Consider the following 14,306-nt stretch of genomic DNA (forward strand, 5'->3'; position numbering starts at 1 on the left):
GACTGGGGGTGGAGTGGGGGGTGGATTTGTGTCCCAGATACGTGAGCCTTAAGATACTGCCCTCTGGTGCCCAAGAGGTGAAAGACAGGCTGACAATTCTGAAAACCAATTTCGTAAATGTGAAACATGTGGAAAGACTTTAGTTCCCTGATTAGATGTGGGGCGGAGTTAGTGAAGGAGAATATTCTCAGTTTGAGGTAAAGACATAAAAATTTATACATTTGGAAAATATCACTAAGTGGAAGTTTAGGAAAAGACTACAATAACCGTGAGTATCTAGACTTTTTTTTTAATGGTAGCAGAATGCTTTAGTACAGGTGTGGGGACTTGCCCATGGTGCTCTTCATGTTCAAGGCCCGGATGTTCTGCCCGTTCTTTTTGAGCAATGACTCCAGGAAATGACAGCTAAGTGATGTCGTATACAAGCTCACACTCGGCCATCTTCACATGGCCAACAGCCACTGCCAGACATAGCACCTTCTTCATCTGGAACTTGGTTATGGATTTCACTTCATCGACTTTGGCTGCCATGTTCTCATTGTGGGTCAGCAAGGAAGGGAACTTGCCAGCTTTATTCAGGCCTGATCAGAGCCAAAGCCAAAAAGGCATCATACTTCTTGGCCAGCTTCTTGACCGGTTTCATTTTTTGTTGTTGAGTTTCTTTAGCGTCTCAGAGTCCATGTAGGGGATAGTCACGGCCTTGGCCTTGTCACAGTATTGCTGGCCCCCCAGAACACAGATGGAGAACTTGGGGCGGGGAGTGGACTTAAGCCTGACAGTGCCAGAGAAGCGTTTGTCCTCCAGAGGGTCATAGTTCTTCAAGCTGATCTGCAGCTCCACTGCCCTCCAAAACTTCCCACGCTTGTGCTGGTTCCCATGCTGGACTTCAGAAAATTAAAGGACCTTCCATACTAACCTCACATTTTTTTCTTTCTTTTTCTTTTCTTTCTTTTCTTTTTGTATAACTGTCACAACAAACTTGGAAGTTAAGATCTCAGGGAAGCGGGATTTTTCTCTCATGGAAGTAGATCACAAAAAAAAAACCAAAAACGGGAATCAAGGAAAAAAAAAGGAAGAAGATAGGGGGAAGTGGGAGATCATTATCAACTGCTCACCCAGCCTTGGGCCACTCACCTTTGCTCTCATGATAAGGTCAATGGCTCTCAGGGACTTTCCCGGATTTTCTTGCTATCTTATCAAGGGTCCTTTATTTTTAAATATTCTCCATTTTTTTTAATTCTGGTAAAATAAACATACATAAAATTTATATTGTAACCATTTTTAAGTGTACAGTGGTATAACATACATTCATATTGCTGGGGAACAATCACCACCATCCATCTCCCGAACTCTTTTCCTGTTGCAAAACTGAAACTCTGTCCTCATTATACAATAACTCCCCATTCCTCCTGCTCCCTAGTCCCTGGCAACCACCATTCTATTCTGTCTCTGTTATTTCTCTATTCTCCATTTCATCTCTGCTCTAATCTTCATTATTTTCTTCCTTCTGCTAGATTTAGGTTTAGTGTGTTCTTTTTCTAGTTCCTTAACTTGTAAAGTTGTTGATTTGAGATATTTCTTGTTTTATAATGTAAGCATTTATAACTACAAATTTTCCTTCACCACTACTTTCACAGTGCCTCATAAGTTTTGGTATGTTGTTGTAGTTTTCATTTATCCCTATTTTCCAGTTTTTTGTGATTTTTTTTCCCTTAGATCCATTGATTGTTTAAGAATGTGTTAGTTTACTCTAAAAGGTAAGCCCCCTTTTCTAGGCCTTACCTAGCCCTTCTTGCCATGGTTCTCCTTCACAGATATGTAGAACTATAGGTATAATAACCCTCAACCAATCTGGTTACAATATGCCCATCACTTAATTTTAATAACAATCAACTCATTCAAAAGAATATGTATACACCTATGTTCATAGCAGTATTATTTTTAATAGCCAAGATTTGGAAATAGCCTAAGTGTGCATTAGTTGATGAGTGTATAAAAAGCTGTAGTACATTTACACAATGGAATAAAACACAGCAGTAAAAACGAAGAAACTCTTATCTTTTGTCACAGCATGAATGGACCTGGAGAACTATTATGTTAAGTGAAATAAGTTAGTCAGTGAAAGACAAATAATGGAAACTATTAATAATGGAGACTGACATAATGGAGAACTATTATGTTAAGTGAAATAAGTTAGTCAGTGATCTCACTTATAAGTGGAATCTAGTGAACAAAATAAACTAACAAGCAAAATAGAAAGAGAGGCATAGAAACATGGAAGAGACCAACAGCTGTAAGAAGAGAGGGGGAATGTGGGAACTGGTTGAAAGAAGGTAAAGAGATTAGCCAAAGAACATATATGTATGACCTGTGGCGTGGGGATTGCCTGAGGGAGGTGGTGGGGGCTGGGGGCGTGGAGCAGAGGGGGAAAATTGGGACAACTGTAACAGCATAAACAATAAAATACAGTTAAAAAACCAATCAACTCATGGGCATATGAGGGTTCATTAAACTATTCTATCTACTTTTGTATATGGTTGAAATTTCCTGTAATTAAAAACAACAATAACTGCATCTCTGCAGAGGGTTTGGCCATGACCTTTCATCACTGGAAGATCCCTCTGTGTTTTCCAGAACAATGAAGCTCGCAACCCTGCAGATGAAATCAGTCTCCAGCTCTTGCAAATAAGCTTCCTCCCTCCACAGATAATCCAGAAATTTGGAGGCCCATATTTTCTCAATGCTAACATTCTGACTACTGAGTTCTTCCTCAAAAGCACTCTCTTCAAGGTAACCTTTCCTATTCAGCCCTAGGATGATGACCTTTGGGGCTCTTGCTCTCCATATTTAGGAATGTGTGCTAGGTATACAGACAGAGGATTCAGACACTGCATTTTTAAATGGTAAAAGGAAGTCTACCTGTGTTATTTTATTTCTCTTTTTAAAATAATTTTACTGATGCAATTTGAATGGAAGGAGGTCTGCTGAGGGTGGCTTGAAGAAGCCTGGCCACCAGGACAGGATAACATCTCTGATCTTGGTAAAATGGATGGCAGAGGCCTTGTTCTGGAATGTGGTCTTCTGTTTTATAAACTCAGAAACTTAAATGTTAGCATACATAGACACAACAGGACCCTAAGGGCTGATGAATGCCAACAATTAACTTGCAATGAGAAACTTAATTACAAGCAGACCCCGAATCCATGTTTTCTGGTTAGCACATTTCTGTCTATGGGAAACTTTTTAAGCAAAGCCAAATTATAATCAGATGGGTATTTGGTGAGAGCAAGCTCTAGAACAGTGAATTTTCAACTAGGGAGAGCTAGCATCCCCTGAGGGATGGGGAAAAGGAGGAGGCTTCTTGGGGAATTTTTGTGTGTGATTTTTTTTTTCTTTTTTAGCTTATGTCATTAGAAATGGTATGCCCAATGTTATAATTCAATAATACATTTGAGGGGGGGGGGTGAGATTTAAACTCTATTGCTTTTATAATGAAAATGATAAAAAGCGAAGTTCAATAGAATCTTCTTGGCTGATGACACTCAATTTGAAGGGTAGAAATCCACAAATCAGACTTTCTGGAGGTTTTAACCTTTTTGTTTTTCTAAATGAGGCAAGAGGACAGTGTTCACGGAGCACTGACTGAGCAAAGGCCATATGTGAAGCAGCCTATACCTGCAGGATGCAAGTCAAATTTTCTGTTCTCAAGTTCTTTCTCACTAAACAATTTGGTGGTAAGTATAATCATATTTAGTTTATGATTAGTCACTAACTGTGGGGATTGATGTAGAAATGTACCTATGTTACTTATAAAATATTATATATAGTATAATATGTAGTATTACACATAGTAATATTATAGTTACTATGTAATATTACAGTAATATTATAAAGTTACTAGTAATATTAAAGTTACTAGTAATATTATATATTACTACTACGGTTTTATAAACAAATTCTGCAGCGAGGCCAAACCAGTATGTGGGAATAGCAGACATTTCATGGTCTCAGCATTGATTTCTTCCTTCCTCCTTCCTCAAACACCTTATGTTCCTTTGAGGATTGCTGTGGTTCCTTGGAAGATGACTTTACTCTTGTTCTATCACATCCCAAACCCTTAAACACAGTGATTGCTTTGTGACCTAAACTAGTCCAATCAAAGTGAATCTGAAAACATTTTCTAATAATAACACTGGCACAAAGATGGGTTCACTTTCCAGGTGACTTTAGTGGCCACCATCTTTGGCCAGGAGGGAGGCCTACATAAGGAGAAAGCTAACACCAAGACAGGTAAGAGACACAGAAAAATAAATGGTGGTCACTAGGATCATCCATGGGCCACTGGGTCATTTTGGCTGAAATCAACACTCTCTCTGCACTTGACAGTTACTTGTACCAGTGAATTATTTTTACTATATCAGCCATTTTTAGTTAAAGTGGAAAACATCCATGGGTGTCAGGGTACTGCTGAATCTGGATTGTTTGAATTTCCTGTTCTCTAACAGGTTCATATATCACTCAGTGAAACAAGTCACAAAGGAAAAAACTCCAGTAACTTCTTAACTTTTGCTGTACATCAGAATCATGTGGAAGGCTTTTATAAATCTAGGGCCAATTAAATGAGAATCTATAAAGGTGGGGCTCAGGAAACAAAATCGGTACCCTCTCCACTCCAAGTGACTGCAAAAGATACTCTAGGCTGAGAACTGCTGGTCTCAGTGAATGTCTGTCTCTGTCCATTTAATGAAATCTGCAGACTCAATGAACTAAATATGTCTTCCCACTAAAGAAAAGAAAACACAAATGCTCACATGTAAGTTGTGAAGTTTATGCAAGCCATACTTGTGTAATAGAAAAGCAAGATTAATTTGGAGCCTTGTTTATCTTTAAAATGTATGCAAATGTTGTAGTCTAATCCATTTTATCTTCCTTTCTCCCTCTCTCCTTTTCTCCCATCCCCCCCCCTTTTTTTTTAAGATTTTATTTATGTATTTCTAGAGAGGGAATGGAAGGAGAAAGAGAGAGAGAAACATCAATGTGTGGTTGCTGGGGGTCATGGCCTGCAACCTAGGCATGTACCCTGACTAGGAATCAAACCTGCGACACTTTGGTTCACAGCCCGTGCTCAATCCACTGAGCTACACCAGCCAGGCTTCCCATCCCCTGTTTTAAAAATTTATTTTTAGACAGAGGGAGGAGGGAGAAAGGAAGAGAAACATCAATGTGTGGTTGCCTCTTGCACTTCCCCAACTGGGGGCCTGCCCTGCAATCATGACTAGCATGTGCCCTGACTGGGAATCAAACCAGAAACCTTTCAGTTCGCAGGCTGACACTCAGTCCACAGAGCCACACCAGCCAGGGCTCCTGTCCACATTTAATAGGAGTTTACTATGTACCAGTCTCAGTGAAAGACAGCAGAGATACAGAGGAAAACAAGAAAAACACATCTCCTACAACTCAGACATAATAGGTAGTTATTAATTACAAAAAAAAAAAAACCCTCCTGTAATATCTATGATAAGAGCAGCAAGCGGCACTATGTAAAGAGAGCAGGGCCCCTGCCCTCCTGGGAGAAATATTGTTTAAGTTAATACCAGAGGAATGCATATGAGTTACCTTGGTAGATGTGCTCAGGAATGTCAGAATCATTTTCACCCGGGGCCACCTCAGTCTTGCAGTCGCCTTCAAAGGGCCGAATATAATTTTAGGACTGTATAAATGTAACTGCTCCTTAACAGTTAAACGAGAGCTCGACGCTGCCACCAGGTCGAAATGAGGTATGGGGCTAGATAAAACAAGGTGGAGGGCAGGATTTGGCCCGAAGGCCTCGTGTTTGCCACCTGTGACGTAAGAGGATCCAGACAATGGAAGTGAAGGAACTGAAAGAACTTAGCAGGAAGAAGATATGAGATATGCTAGAGATATGAGGCTGGAAATAAAGACAAGGGACCAGACTTTATCCTAAAAGCAATGCAAATCAACTGAAGGGTTTTAAGCAAAGTATGTGATTTCTCTTTTTGAAAGATAACTGGTTCCTGCATAGGAAATGCATGGGGGAGGAGGGCAGGGAGCATAAGAGGGAGTCAGGGAGACTAGTTGACTGGAGGCAGATACCATAGCCCAGGCAAGAGCATGGAGGCCATAGGAATGGAGACATGTGGATTAATTTGCATGATATTTAAGGAGGAAGAATTGATAGGACTTGATAATTGACCAGGGCTGTGGTGATGGAGCAGGGAGAGGGAAGCCAAGAGTTACACACACATCTCTGGTTTGAGCAACTGTGTGGATGGCAATGTCATTTCTTGAATAAAGAATATTGGAAGAAAAGCAACTTGGTAGGAGATGAGATGAATTATGTCCATCTTGAGTTTGAAGTAACTTTTAGGCATCTAAGTGCAGATTGCTGATAGATAGTTCCATGTGTCTCAGACTCAGAAGAGCAATACAGGCTAGATTTATAGTTGACAGTCATCAGAAAATTAATAGTAATTAAAGCCAAGAGAATAATCAAATTACCTGGCTTAAATGTGTAGAGAGAAATGGCTTAGGATGAAATTCTGAGGAAAATCTACAACTAAGAGGAGAGTAGAGGACAGAGTCTTGCAGAGAAGAATGAGAACACATCACCAGAGATGTTGGAGGCAAAACAGCAGAGCATTTTACACACACATGCAAAGATAGGGAAGAGTGTGTTTTTTAGAAAGACATAGTGATCAGTCTAACAAATGAGGCTGAAATATCCAGTAAGATGAGGACTGAAAAATGTACATTGGATTTAGCAAAATGGAAGGTCCTGGAACTGTTACCAGGAATGCCTTGGGAAGGGAAGGTGAAGTTTTTCAAAAGTTAATGAAATGGAAAAGAGAGAGAGTGTGTTAACTGAAAAGGGATGTGGGTCAAGGGACATTAAGATGAGACAGACTGAAAAAAAAATTTTAATGGAAAGAAATCAGGAAGACGGTTAAATAAAAGATACAAAAGTTTCAGGATCCAGAGATGTGAGGAATGCCTCTTCCACTAAATGAGAGAGAAAGAGAAGTATCAGTGCAGAGAACAGTGAGGATTTTAGGTTTGTTGACTAGAAGTGGAGAAAATTCCTATGTGGTCACTTCTATTTGTTCTGTGAAGGAGACAATCATTCAACTGAGAATGAGAGGGGGTGGTGGATGAGTTAGAGGTTTAACGGGAGTGAGGAAGGTTTGAACTGTTAAAAATGGGAGACAACAGTCCTGGTTGATATGGCTCTATTGGTCATCCTGTGCAATGAAAGGTTTCGGGTTTGATTCCTGGTAAAGGCACATACCTAGGTTGTGGGTTAGATCTGCAGCTGGGACATGTGAGCGAGGCCACCGATCTATGTTTCTCACATTGATGTTTCTCTCTCTCTCTCTCTCTCTCTCTCTCTCTCTCAAAGCAATGAAAAAATGTCCTTTGGTGAGGATTAAAGGAAAAAACAGGGAGACAACTGACTAGGGAAATGGAAGGCTAGCCTGTCAGTGTTAAGAGCTTAATTGAGATTGATTATCATTAATGTATAAGCTGGATAGTTTGTGTGGTTCTATATATTTTCTCCTATACGTCTCAGCAGCCCATGAACTAGCAAGAAAAAAGATGGATATGGTGAGCAAAATAGATGCAATAGAAGATGAAATGAAAAGGATTTAGAATATTGGTAGTGATGGGTTGTGAATCCAAGATGGATAGGCAGAGAAATATGGATGGGCAAAGGCAGTCAGAGAGAGTAGGCAATTGAGGGTCCATTTGAAGCTCAAGAACTGAACCGTTGGAAGTAACTGACCAATGAGCTAGATCAGTTTCAGAGAACAAGATGTCTGAAATTGTGATTTTAGAAATAGAACAGTTCAGGTGGGGACAATGGTCAGAGAGTATCAGTGGAAGCAAGTGGCTGAAAGAAACTGGGAAGACCCTAGGAAATGAGATCCAGGAAACAAGAAGCCAAGGTATCGGATGGATCACCCACATATCCAGTTTGATGGAAGAACTTGGGGGAGCAGAACAAATGGAAGCTAAAGGCCCCTCATAATCTTGCTACTGCCCATTCCTCTGATTACGTCTACCCTCACTTGAGCCACACCAACATCCTCACACTCCCTCAAACATATCGACCCCCCCTCACCTCAGGGCATTTGCATATACTTGTCCTTATGTCTTTACCACTCTTCTCCCAAATATTCCACAGCTTATTCCCTCTCTTCATTCACATTTCTGCTCCAACATCACCTCTTCAGAGTTTTCTCTGACCAGTCTACCTAAAATGGTAGCTCTTGACTCTAACCCTTCACTCTAACACCTAATCTGCTTTTATTTTTCTTTAGAGCATTTAGCACAACCAAAAATTATAGTAAATGTTTATTTTCTTTATTATATATCATACCACTAGAATGTAAGCTCAGTGTAAGCAGTGATTTTTCTCTTGTTCCCACTGTATTCTCAGCACCTAAAGCAGACCATGGAACCTAGTAGGTGCTCAATAAATACTTGTTGGATAAATGGACAGATGGAAAAGAGAAAGAATCCAGAAAGTACATGAAAGGCAGCTTTAATGATAAAGGAGGCATAGCTGAATGGCATACATTCTAATGAGCTAGGGCTTTGAAACAAGAGTAAAAGGGGAACGTTTGAAAGGCAGAGTGGGTAACTGACACTGACACCCCCATTCCACTCTTAGAACACCCCCCTCCACTAAAAAAGGCAAAAGGGAAATGAGACCCCTCAGGAAGGGAGACCCAGATCCAAGGTTGTGGTAGTGACAGTGGGTCATTGTGCACAGGGGCCCCAAAAGGCAGCAGCCACAATCCATGCCACAGAGCGGGTGACAAGAGTGCAGCCTCTGACTTCCCACTTCTGTGCCTTTGCTAATGCTCATCTCCTGCTCACAGTGCCCACCGTGCCCATCCGCTCAAATCCTGCTCTTCTCTCAACAACTGAGACACTTTTTTTCTGACCACCACTGGCTAAAGTGCTTTTTCCCTACTCTGAAGTTCTACAGAGTTTATTGTATGTACTATTCACTCACTGTTATTTACTCATGCATTTGTTCATTAATTTTTTTTAACTATAATTCGCCATCTACTATCTCAGGCAGTTTCATTTGATAATTACTATTTTATGTTTTTATCTTATTTCTACAAGCAAACTGTAATATACTAATTAAAAGGATTACAGTGAAACCACCAGATTATTATGTTTATTATTATAGACACAATAGAGAAGATACAGGAAGCAAATAAAATAGCACAGCATTTAAAGGAAAATGCTAATTAAGGTTGTTTGTTTTGAATCTTCATCTCCCTAATCAACTGTGAGATCCTAATTATGAGTTTGTTGCACTCAACCTATATCCGAAAATAATGCTTAACTTTTAGATGCCTGACAATTTGCAGAGCTATTTTACAAAAATCTCATTTTATGAAATGAAGTATCCAATTTTACAAAATTAATCTAATTGTATTGTTGCCCTCTGTAACATTTAGGAGCATTTAAGCAGAGGCTTAACTTAAGCAGAGAATTGATTGAATGTACACTAGGTTCTCTGCAGAATCAGAAGGCAGCTCTGAGACCCAGTTCTGACTGGACAAGCACAGGAGCACCTTCATGAGGCTGTGGACAGGTCTTCAAGCGTCTTGCAGGGCCGCCACAACCGTTCTCTCTGACTCCTCAGGTTTCAAGGTCTCAAGAGAGAGAATTAAGAGGCCCAGCATGATCTCTTGTCACCAAAGAGGTGGCACCAAACTATATCCAACTGGGAAGAGATTATTCCCCACATGTAAACTGGAGTGCAATTACGAAAACAGCAAAAATGATCAAGGAAAAAAGTGCTTTCCTGATGTCCTTCATGAGAACCACTCACTCCCTCTCTTATGTATGCAGAACTTCTTATTTATTATACCCCTTCCTGTGCTTCCTCACGCTTTGACTGAATCATGTTGCTTACCTTCCCATCTCCTCCACGGATCTACAAATCCCAGAGCAGTGGCTGCAGCAGCGGCGTCATTTAGAGAATCGTGTCCTAGAGACCCCTCAGTGCATTATTTCAAAATTAGTTCACAAATATTTTCAAGTGTGAACTTAAGCAAACGTAAATGCCTTTTTCTCTGTTCCACTACAAACAATTTTTATGAATTGTTTATAGTTTTATCTAACATGAAAAATATACAAAATATAGGAAGACATAAATCCTTAGTTGCTTTCTTAGCTTCTCTAAATCTATAAAATGCCTACATAAAATGAGAAATTTTCCTTATTTCAGTAGGAAATCTTTTATATTAAAGTGAAAAGAACACTAATATAATTTATTCAGAGCTGCTTTCAGCTAAGGGTCTCTTCAACAGTTTAGCTGACTAGCTCCCTGCCTGGTATAGCTTTTTGAATAAGACTAAACATAAAGCACCCAGTTCACTGTAACTCTACTAATAACTGGCTTAGGAAAAAATTGCTCTCACACTTTTCTAACTTGAATCTGAGAAAATAATTACAGAAAACTATCATTGTATAAAATACATTACTAAATCCGTCAAAGGTTCTCTTATAAACACTATATAATGAAATATAACAGATTATTTCATTGAAAGACCAGGAATAAGACTCAAATATTATAAAAAGGAAGGGTGTGGCCATACAAATGGAATATTATTCAGTCATAAAAAGGTACGATATACCGACACCTGCTACAACATGAACTTTGAAAATAATATGCTAAGTGAAAGATGCCAGACACAAAAAGCCATATATTATATAATTGCACTTATATAAAATGTCTAGAAGAGGCAAATTCACAGGGAGATTGGTGGTTGCCAGGGCTGGAGGGAGTGGGAAATGGGGAGTGACCATTAGCAGAAATGGGTTTCTTTCCAGAGTGATAAAAATGTCCTACCAGAGAGCGGTGATGATTGCACAACTTTGTGAACATACTAAAAGCCATGTGAATTGTACATGTTGAAAAGATGAATTTTATGTGAATTATTTCTCAAAAATTAAAAAAAAAGAGGGAAGAGGCTTAGTGAGAGGTTTGGCATGAAAATAAATTGTTCTAAGGGCCTAAGAAAGGTACAAATTTGGTATTTATGTCAAGGCAAAGACAAAGAATGGGAGAAAAGAGCATAGGAAAATATACCCAATAATTACCTCTTTAGACTCTAAACATTTTCTAAAAAGGCTTTTATTACATTGCTCATATCGTGAGACAAATCATTTTTGCCCTTTAAATACTAAAAAAGTTGCCTGCACCCTTTCTTAGTTCTCTCAGTCTATGAATTGCACAACAGTCTCAGCTGCAAATCAAGCAATTTTATTATGTTGCAGCACTTCAACTCACTTGAGCTTTGTAAGAATTTTTGTTTATTTGGAATAAAAGCACGGTTGGCAGACCATGCCAGGACATAATATCCCAACCATCTATACTTGCCCCAGTGAAACTCAAAGACTTCCCTGGATTTTCTTTTCCTCATTCTCTGAATTTTAATCTGTGTGTTTTTAGTCTTTGAGTTAACTGAGAAGCCTTTTCGTTCTGTGAACTAAGCACATTCCTCCAAAACCACAGGCATCCACTTTTCATTGGATTTTTAACAATCACCGCATTGGCATGCAGGTAAAAAAAGAACTCAATTTGCTTTTCCCATCACACCTCTGGTTACCTCAGGGAACCCCACTTCAGTGGAAAAGGAGAAAAGGATAACTTCTGGCATTCTAACCATGTCCATGTATTCCACAATATTCTGTAGTGATCTATTCTCTCCCCTGCACACTTCTACAGTTCTAGCCATTGAATAGTGTTAGTTTTTGCCTTCCAGAAGGTGGAGTTTCAAGGAAAAGAGGTTAGATAATAGACAACATTCCAGAGGAGTTTCCCTTTTTCAGAATAGCCTCCTTCAGAGATTCCTTTCTGCAGCCTAATGAGTTTATGGATTAAACTATTTTCAAGGATTGAATAGGATGGACAAGCATGAGAGCATTCTACACCGAGAACTAGGACTTTATTCTTTGTTCGACATACAACATGAATCACTCTAAGCACTTAATAAATATTAACAAAACTGAGTTAGTACCATTATCAGAAAAGACCTATAAAAGGTTTTCAAATTTGCTTTGTTATTCCTGTCAACACAATGCCCTACATAAACTGGTAAATTACAGCCCAATGTAAGAGAGTAAAGAGTAAGACAAATTAAGAATAAAAGAAGTAAAAGACCTTCTGGTTTGTGAGAAAGGGCTAAAGTCTTTTTCTGCATTGTCTCTCTGTGTTGTAAGAGATGTAACTGCAAAAAGAAATGGAAGTTAATAGTCTTAGCAAATTAAAAAGCATCAATTTTGGCTCAAGCACAGAAATGCAAGGCCTCCAACTCCGATGGCCACATTATTAGTACTATTCCTAATAAGAATGGACCTAATATACAATATAATTATTTACAAAAACTCAAAGTTGCCTGTTTAAAAAACCAGAAACATGAACAGAAACCACAGAGTACGTTTATGCAGATACTTGTGTTCCTCGTGTTCCTTTTCAGATTAAGCCCAGTAAGGAAACAGAATTACTTTTCTTATATTCCCTCATTATGATAAATAGAATCTTACGGACTTGTGGCTATCAAGCATAATTAAGTGATTTGAGTTCCTGGACAGCGAGAGGAGTGGACCTATATAAACATAAAAGAAAGAGCCATTACTATTCATTGATCAAGCCATTAAATATATACTTTACTGTGATAAAGTATATCACTGTTTTTTCATCTCCTTAGTACACTGTTTTGCAAAGCTGAGAAATAATGGGCTTATTTGGCTTTTATAACTAAAAGATCATTTTCAAAGTTTGTAAATTAGTTCACTGAACTAACTGTATTAATGATGGAGTTGGACTCATGTGTTTTGTCTTTAAAAATAAGTTTTCAAGTTTGAGCGTAACAGTCATGGTGGTTTAAAAAGTTAATATTTAAATTAGAGGTGATGTCTTATGACACCCTTTTTACCAAAATATTTTCTACCATTTGTGAAAGAAAAGAGATGGGAGTAACGTAGGGTCATGGAAACTGTGGAAGGGTAAGTTAAGGAGGGACTTAAACATATATTCGATAAAATACAGAGACAAGTGAGTAAATTACAGCAGGAAGACTTTAATATAGCAGCTGACAGAACTTCCTGGCCATAAGGACTTCCTGTCCATAAGGACTATAAAAAACTGCGAAGATGTATTATGTGTCTTCCTTTGGAGACTAAAAACAACGCAGGTAATTCTTCAGTTAGATGAAATATTACCTAAAAAGAAGAGAACTGGCTTAGATAACGTCTTGAGCCTCCCATGATTTTTCACTAGGGAGAAAAAAAAACACACTCTAGACCCACCTCTATGTAGAAACCCTTGGCCTGACCACCTGAGTCCTTTGGAGACTAAGGAGTTTTGAATAGCTGAGTTTTCTGGAGAACTTGTATGTGTGTATATCATTCCAAGAATTAAAATTTTGGACAAAAATATCACTAAAAGTGCACTTAAAATCCCTGATCTTTTTTTCTCATTTCAGATTTCAAAATTGTTTTTAATGAGTCATCTAACTCATTATAGAAATTAAGAAGGAAAAGAAACAGCCGTAATCCTACCAACCAGAAATCACCAGGTAATATATTTTTTAAATTTTTAATTAATTTTTTAACCCCTTGTCACACCACTGATTGAAGCGAAACAACATGACATGCTGTCACTTCACCCAAAAGCGGTGTTTTTACTTTGCCTGTTCTTGACAGCTCAGTGGGTCATTAGCGAAAGGCCCAATGAGTGCTTTTCAAAGGGGCCGGGTATTATTTTCTGTTTCTTGAATTATCTCCCAATATTTATGGGACATAATGAGATAAAATAAATTCAATAAAATAATGAGATCTCAGTCTAAGTGAGTATTTTCCAAAGCCTGGGACTGTGCTAAACATTCCATATACATAGTCTCACTTAGTCCCCATAAGCCAGTAAGATAGGTGTTATTATTCTTATTTTAGAGATGAAGAAGACAAGCCTTTGGGAATTTATCAAGGACCTGTAAGAAGCCACAGAGCCTAAATTCAAACTCTTTTACTCACTCCAAAGACTGGCCTCTTAACTTTTTCATAGGATTAAGAGCCCCCATACATGCATCCTTTACACACACACTTAATGATTTTTCAAACTTTCCTGTCAGGTTCTTATCTTTCAGTTTTCAAAGAAGATATATTCCCGTCTTAGCATTTCTCCACCACCTTTCCAATTGCTGCTTTAAATTTGTGTAAGCTTGAAAACGTCTGTAACAGACAAACTCCCTGAAATC

General features: G+C 38.6%; 1 non-coding gene and 1 pseudogene across 1 annotated transcript; both read right to left on the minus strand.

Annotated features, from left to right (window-relative positions):
• Nucleotides 1-308: 308 nt before the first annotated feature.
• LOC123827370 lies at nucleotides 309-3,748 on the minus strand (annotated as a pseudogene).
• A 9,918-nt stretch (nucleotides 3,749-13,666) lies between these two features.
• On the minus strand, nucleotides 13,667-13,802 carry LOC123827633. The gene has a single exon (XR_006787289.1). It is a non-coding gene; the product is annotated as a small nucleolar RNA SNORA21 (small nucleolar RNA).
• Between the last annotated feature and the right edge of the window lie 504 nt (nucleotides 13,803-14,306).

Source organism: Phyllostomus hastatus, unplaced genomic scaffold, assembly GCF_019186645.2.
Source record: "Phyllostomus hastatus isolate PE091 unplaced genomic scaffold, TTU_PhHast_1.1 phas_contig_86, whole genome shotgun sequence".
NCBI classification, from domain to species: domain Eukaryota; kingdom Metazoa; phylum Chordata; class Mammalia; order Chiroptera; family Phyllostomidae; genus Phyllostomus; species Phyllostomus hastatus.